Genomic DNA, 8,042 nt, shown 5'->3' with positions numbered 1-8,042 from the left:
CACGCCCACGCAACAACGTGTCTTGTCATTGGTTTGGTAAATAAATGGCCATAACTTGGGAACCACTTTTCTGATTAATATCAAACCTTGAAAAGGCACATCCTCACGGCCCCAGCAATATACCTGGCAAGTTTCAATTAGATCGGACCAGTGGTTGTCAAGAAACAGCGGTCACACACACACACACACACACACACACACACACACACACACACACACACACACACACACACACACACACACACACACACACACACACACACACACACACACACACACACACACACACACACACACACACACACACACATTGCTGGAATTATAGATGGATGAGAACATAAGAGGAAGGGGAGGGTATGGATCAAGCGTTTTGGGGGAGGCATGTACCATTTCCATTCTTATACAGTACCAACGGGGGGTGTTGCACCTCGGAGCACAAACCTATTCTATTAGGATGTGTGACTGGCTGTCCAGTTTGTGTTGGTTTGTGGGTGATATTGAACTTTATGGGTTGGGAAGTGGTATGTGTCCGTTGGTGATGAAGCCCTTGGAGAGAGCAAGGACTACGGCTCCTCGCCAAGCCCCACCAAGCGTGCAACTGGGAGTAGAGAACTTGCCGAGAGGAGGGTCGGATTGGTCGACCACAGGGAGGAGGACCCCTGGCGACCATCTGTAGGCCACGGAGTGCTATATAGGTGACCCCCCCCCCCGGCAAGGTGTACAGCAATGGAAACTGTGGTGATGCTGGGGGGGGGGGTGGGGAGTGAATGGAGGGAATCATTGATTTGGGGACTTTGTTTTCCTGAGGACACTCACACTCTGCTCCATCCCTACCACCACATTATAGGACCTCCACGCTGCCGAGTTGAGGCCACACCTGCAGGTGATAGCAATACCATGGCCTTGCTCTGATGATTGATGAATAGTGATAAAATGGTCATGGTTCTTATGTGCATGGATATTTGAGAATGTTCTACTCAGTTCGGTGCAATTGGAAATGTATTATGGAGGACTGAAAGCTTGTGAAATTGGCTCGGTAGATTTCTAAATTGGATATTTCGCCTCAGATGACAGCTGGAACAGGTGGCATCCACTGGGAGACATGGTCATAGATAAGATGTATATTGAAACTTGGATAAGGAGAGAAGTTAAATTGTCTGTTAAGGTAGGCCTGCTTGTCTTTGCCTGGGTTTTGGTGCCATCTTCTCTCTCCCCCAACACCATCTTGAGGAAGGTGGAGGATGAAAATTTGGAATGAAGAACCTCCTGAATACAAGAATTTTGTACATTATGATTATTGCAAATTTTTTAAACCAAAAAGGAATCGACCATAAAGAAGGTAGCTGTAGCTGCAGCAAAAAACACAAAAGTATCTGCAGCTCATCTTCTACAGCCCTCTCCAACTTAGTGGATAGGTTAATTAGGTGCACTTAGAAAATGAACAGGATAGAACATCATAAATATATGTAGAAAATTACATACCCAGACCAGGAATCAAAAACAGGTTCTCTGCCTGGAAAACCATACCAGTGCTCTGCCATTTGAGCTATCTGGGTGACCCATCAGCTGAGCAACGCAATTCTTCCACATACACAAGTGCCACTCTCTTTCCCCCACTGCTTTTGGGGAAGACCCTCTCGAGAGCAGGCCCGAGCTGCTCCTATGGTTGGCATCGAGTGCCGCGGAAGCAGTGGGGGAAAGAGAGTGGCACTTGTATATGTGGAAGAATTGCGTTGCTCAATTGGTGGGTCACCCAGATAGCTCAAATGGCAGAACACTGGTATGGTTTTCCAGAGGACCTGGGTTTGGTTCCTGGCCTGGGCATGTAAGTTTTCCACATCTATTTAATTAGGTGTGTAAAAAAAAAAATAAACCAATGTCACCCGCAGGGTGACCCGTATCTTGCCAAAAGGTGACCACGTGTGACTTCTTTAATGTCACACTGAGGTGAACAGAGCTGCTATCCACCAGGAGCGACTCCTTGAGGAACATCTGCCTACGAGAGATTCCGATGAGAATCATTCTACAGAGTAACCATGAAAAATATGCTTTTGCCTCATAACGTCACCAAATGATGTCATAATGTCTCAAGCTTGACATATCTAGAAAGCACTCATCGAGGTGTTCAATTTGAGGTTCTACACGATATGGTTCCTAAAACTTGAAAATTTGACCTTGGGGTCAAATATGTTTGACCTGAGGCGCTAACCATGAAGGTCAAGGCCAATCGCCACCAAAAATTAATCAGCTGAGCGCCAGACCATGAACTATATTCGCATGAAGTTTGAAGACGATCCGATCAAAATTACTCAAAAAATAAGGGTTTCGTCGACTCCCCTGATTTGCGACAAAGTGACCTCGACCTTTGACCTTCAAAATTTTGTGCACTGAAAGGGACCTCTATAGGCCTCTGATATGCGAAGTTACAAAAATTTCCAATAACTGTGCTCTGCAGAATTTTTTATACGTGATTACAGACAAACAAACAAACAAACAAACAAAAAAAACATACAAGCTGACTAACATATCTTGCAAAAACTTCGTTTTGGTAAGATAATAAACACGAAGAGTGCTCAGGCCAGAATCTTGGGTTCCTGATGGAGAAACTTTGCAGTAGCCATTGGTTTTAGGGAGGGGGCTGTGTTATGTGGAAGGGGGATCCATAGCTCGATTGTGATAAGAATAGTACGGTCCATATACTGTATCTGCATAAGTTAGATTTCTATTATAACAGGGAAAATGTCAGAGCAAGTCCCATTGTAAAATTTGCACTGAGGAGGCAGTGTGTTAACTTTAAGCAATATAGAGTTTGTGTTGTGAAAAAACTTCCTGTTTTTGAGTGAGGCCAGGTGAGGGCACAAAGGCATTAACTGCAAAGCGAATTGCGCTTTCGGAAGAAGCAGCACGGACTGTTTGACCGATGCACCGCAGGCTATGATGGTGAGGCTATGGAGCCTTGGAGAGGGGGTGTAAGACTCTTTATTGGGGCCACCCCATAGGGCAGAACAGCCCAAACGTTGGCATACCCACAGCCGTGAATGAAGGCAGTGACAAAGTTTACGAAGGCCGTCGCTGCGCTGCGTGTGGCGTTTTTGGATTTGGGGACCCAGTGTGGTAGTTGGAGTAAGAGTTGGACCTTCAGAGAGGCAGCATTCCTCTCTTCATCACCATACCTCTCCTCATCAGCTTGCCTGGGCCATACTGGACCCAAAACCAGCTCGTGCCTTGCTCAAGACCTCACTCGTTCCCAATTTTTGTGCGTCCCTGGATTGATATTTCGTGCCATAGTGGGTTATTTCTTTTCATTGTACATAAATATGTGTGCCTCCCTACTTGTTTGTATGTCGACCGCTTAGTTCAGCCCATTTTATTGATAGCATCTTGTCTGCCAATATCATCGTATTTCTGAATAAATCACATTTTGTTTTGTTTTTAAACATTAGAGATGTTTTCCCGCCTGTTGGATTGGATTGGATCGTTTGGGTTTTGTAAATGGTGAAGAACAGTTAATTGAACGTAGTGGGAACTTGGTAAGCTCGGCGATCTTCAGGAGTAACAAAAGGTCCTGGCGTGACGGTGACGTTAGTCAGAACTGTTGACACAACAATATGTATTGTTACGGTTTCGAAAATGTACCACGGGGGAGAGCATTCGTGTACACATGGGATTCCCCAGAGTAAGTTATTTTATTAGTGTACGTGGTTGGTAGACCTTTGCTCGACCTCTGCCCCTTGTCCAGCCATTTGAGGGGAAATGCATTGAGGTTAGTTTGTGTATTCCCGACGTGATCTTCCCCTCCTCGACCCACTTTTGAATCTCCTCAATCCACCAACAATCTGCCACACCAAACCTCAATTCAATAACTCCTCCCTCGTTCATCCCGTCGGTCTTTCTTTCAACCCCATAGTCGGTTTATTCTCATCCTTCGGTCCATCTATATTCAGCTTCCTCACCAATTATTATTTTATTATTCACCAGCAACCATCTGTTCATCCGACCTCATTCTTTTATTATTCACCACTCATCATCCATCTCTCGCAGGAACGAGTCGTACTGGGGCCAGAGGTGAACGGCCCATGAGCTAAGGGCGTGGTGCAGTCTCCCCAGGCTGTCTCACAGCTCCCCATACACTCTCACCATATGCTTCCAACACGACACTGACACTCCACCACCAGTCTTTCCTATTTTGACCTTTCTCACCCCTACAATATTTGGCCCAACATGAGGTAAGGGAGGAGTTGTCCCCATACGCCACTCTACTTCTTTCCCCTCAGTTATTATCGTCTCCTTCTTCCTGGATTGAATTGTGGCGCCTGTCTGTCCTCTGTATAAGAGGAAAATACTTTTAGGGGTAAGTCCACTCTTCTGGGCCTTTGTATACTTGTAAATACCTGCTTGATTGATTGTTTGATGATTGCCTGCTTGTGTAAATAAAGATGACTGTTGCTTTGTAAATACGTGCTTCGTAATTATTGCTGTGCTTGTGTGTGTAAATAAATAATTGTTACGTTTTCAGACATGTTTCAGTTGTCCTTTCCTTCATTGGTCTGGCAAAGTGTGTTCATAATTGTCAGACGGGAAGTTTTGCCCCACTGATCGGCTCTGCAGGTTAGCCAGCACCGCACTCTCTCTCTCTCTTCTGCTCGGCAGTGATATGAGTGCGCGCTGGGGGCGCAGACCCTCGTTGATGTCATTAGGGCACTAACAGGTAACACGATGACCTGGTTATCCTAACCAGCATCTGTGGTTGCTTAACAACCTGTCAGGCTGCAGAGGTGTCCGTGGCCGGCAACCTCAGAGTCGGTTGAAGCGGTGGGTCCCAGTACGCACCTCATGAGCCCAGCGTGTGCCGATACCATAAATATATATATATATGTATATATATATATATATATATATATATATATATATATATATATATACATATATATATATATACATATATATATATATACATATATATATATATATATATATATATATATATATACATACATATATATATATATACACATATATATATATATATATATATATATATATATATATATATATATATATATATATATATATATATATATATATATATATATATATATATATATATATATATATATATATATATATATATATATATATATATATATATATATATATATATATATATATATATATATATATATATATATATATATATATATATATATATATATATATATATATATATATATATATATATATATATATATATATATATATATATATATATATATATATATATATATACATATATATATATATATACATATACATATATATATATATATATATATATATATATATATATATATATATATATATATATATATATATATATATATATATATATATATATATATATATATATATATATATATATATATATATATATATATATATATATATATATATATATATATATATATATATATATATATATATATATATATATATATATATATATATATATATATATATATATATATATATATATATATATATATATATATATATATATATATATATATATATATATATATATATATATATATATATATATATATATATATATATATATATATATATATATATATATACATATATATATATATACACATATATATATATACACATATATATATATACACATATATATATATATATACACATATATATATATATATATATATATATATATACATATATGTATAACGCAGAGTATATAAATTGAAAATAACTTTTGTTAAAGGCTCCGTTTCTTAGGCATTGGCTTAGCAGACCTACAGCCCTCTACATCTCCGTAGGATTGTACTGCAGCCAATACTGGGAAGAGAATTTAGTCTTCAATTTTATAGAACAGTCCACCCCAGAGTGGGAACATCCACGGACACGTGTTTGGGTCTTGTTGTACCACAGACAGGTTAATGTGTGATCGGCATTTCCTGTTGGTCAGGATGCGTGCGGCAATAGCTGGTGTGGCACTTGCTTCATGGTACCCACTACAATAATGGGGTCTGATCTCAACTAAATAGCTTGTAGGGTTTGACCATATTCATAGACGTTCATGTAATATCTTAAGCTCATTCTAACCACTCACTTACTGACTGATGTAAAAGTTCGGTACCTTCTGGGTAACGTACAAAGTTGAAATTTCGCGTGCCAAAGGACATCGAAGCTGATACACCGGGAGGAATCACAGAGTCGTTGGAAAGGATCCGTAAATGAAAATATCCGAAAATAAGTGCAGCCTTGTGCTCACTGCAGGTGATCGACCTGAGACGATGGGGGTAATGGGAAGTCATGCTGCAACTGCTGCTATTTATTATGTTCCTATGTATAAAGCATGGTTCGTTATTTCTGATAAGGTGAAAGCAAACCACAGGAGTACAATATATACAAAACCGTTACACATTTAAGAGAGTGTGTTGAAAAGTAATGCCTTCTATTCTTTTCCTCCAAAATGGTTAAATATATTTGAATGAAACAAAGTCCACACATTGAATAGTTCTTCCCACCTCTGGGTGCGAATACGTTTCGTGATTCTGACACTAGATGTCTCAGTGCTACGTCAGTCAAGATGACAGAGGGCAGCACGACGTTGTCAGTGCTTGGTGCTTTGAAGCGTGAAGTGCTGGAGACAAGAGTTGAGTGGACCATTACGATCCTGAGAGTAATAAACGGTGAATGGAGTACCGCTACAGAACATCACCAAACCCCGACTTGACTCCGTCGGATTTTCATCTCTTCCCCAAAGTTAAGGAACACCTTCGTGGAGGAGATTTTCCTTCCGACGATGATGTCAAGACTGCTGTGAAGCACCGGTTACATCAGCAGGATGCACAGTTCTGTCAGCATTACTGAACTACTTAAACATTGGCAGAAATGTGTGGACTGCAGTGGTGATTATGTTGAGAAATAAATATGCACCACGGGAGAAAAAGATTGATATGATTACCTCCGCCACCGAAAGTGAAGGACGTTATGTTTTCACCCCTTTCTGTTTGTTTGTTTATTTGAGAGCACAATATCTCAAAAAGTTGCAGACAGATTCGGATGAAACTTGGTGGACAGGTTGGGTGTGTTGGAAGGACGAATTGATTCAATTTTGGTGAAGATTCGAATCCGGATCTGGATACAATAATTATTCAATTTTTTTAAGTGATTCTTCACCATTGAGAGATAGGGCCAAAAACGATATAGTACTGTACAGAATGATATTTCAAAAATGTATTGGGCCCGATATGTTCTCGTGGATCAGGCATGATGTGGCGGAGGTATGCGCTCCACCGAGTGCCCTTGTAGTTATCCATCTTTGTTCTTGCAAATATCTTTACCTGTTTTGGAGAAAAAACAATAGGAAGCATGCAACCCCATCTTAAAAAAAAAATTGCCATGTCATTCCCTAATTTCAGATGCTTCTGTCAAGGGGTCAAAACAAGTGCCACTGCTTTGTATCCAAAATAATCCTTTATAAGGAGGGGAGCTATTCGTTCATTCACATCAGCCTGTTATCAGCACACTGCAGGACGAAGGACTCCCGCAACTCACAATGCCAAATATGGGTTGGGCAGAGAGTTTGTGTATAAATTTTCCTGGCTGAGAATCTTTTCTTTTTTTAAAAAACAAATTATATATTGAAATATAACATGTTGGTGCGTCCTGACTTATTGTATCTCGCTCCGAGAACAAAGAACATGTGACCCCATAACAGATGAGCATGGCCTATCTGACGATCATTGTTCGAAAGTAGTGAATAGAGGGTAATGACGATGCAAACAGTAAACGATGATTCATTTTAATATTTTTACTCATAAATAATCACTCATTGGATAATTGGGGAGGCGGTTAGAGGGGGAAAGAGGGCTTCCTTACCATTTCAAAGCCAATGTGTAGAAGTTTCCGGTGAAAAGGACGCAGAACCAGATAAACACTGAATTGTCAATTAAACACAAACACTTGACCAAAAACAAAAGAAATATATAAAACTCGACATGCACGCCTGA

This window comes from Eptatretus burgeri, chromosome 8 (genome assembly GCF_056783735.1).
Source record: "Eptatretus burgeri isolate ZD-2024b chromosome 8, Ebu_testis_v1, whole genome shotgun sequence".
NCBI classification, from domain to species: Eukaryota; Metazoa; Chordata; class Myxini; order Myxiniformes; family Myxinidae; genus Eptatretus; species Eptatretus burgeri.
Note: the sequence above shows the minus strand (reverse complement) of the source record.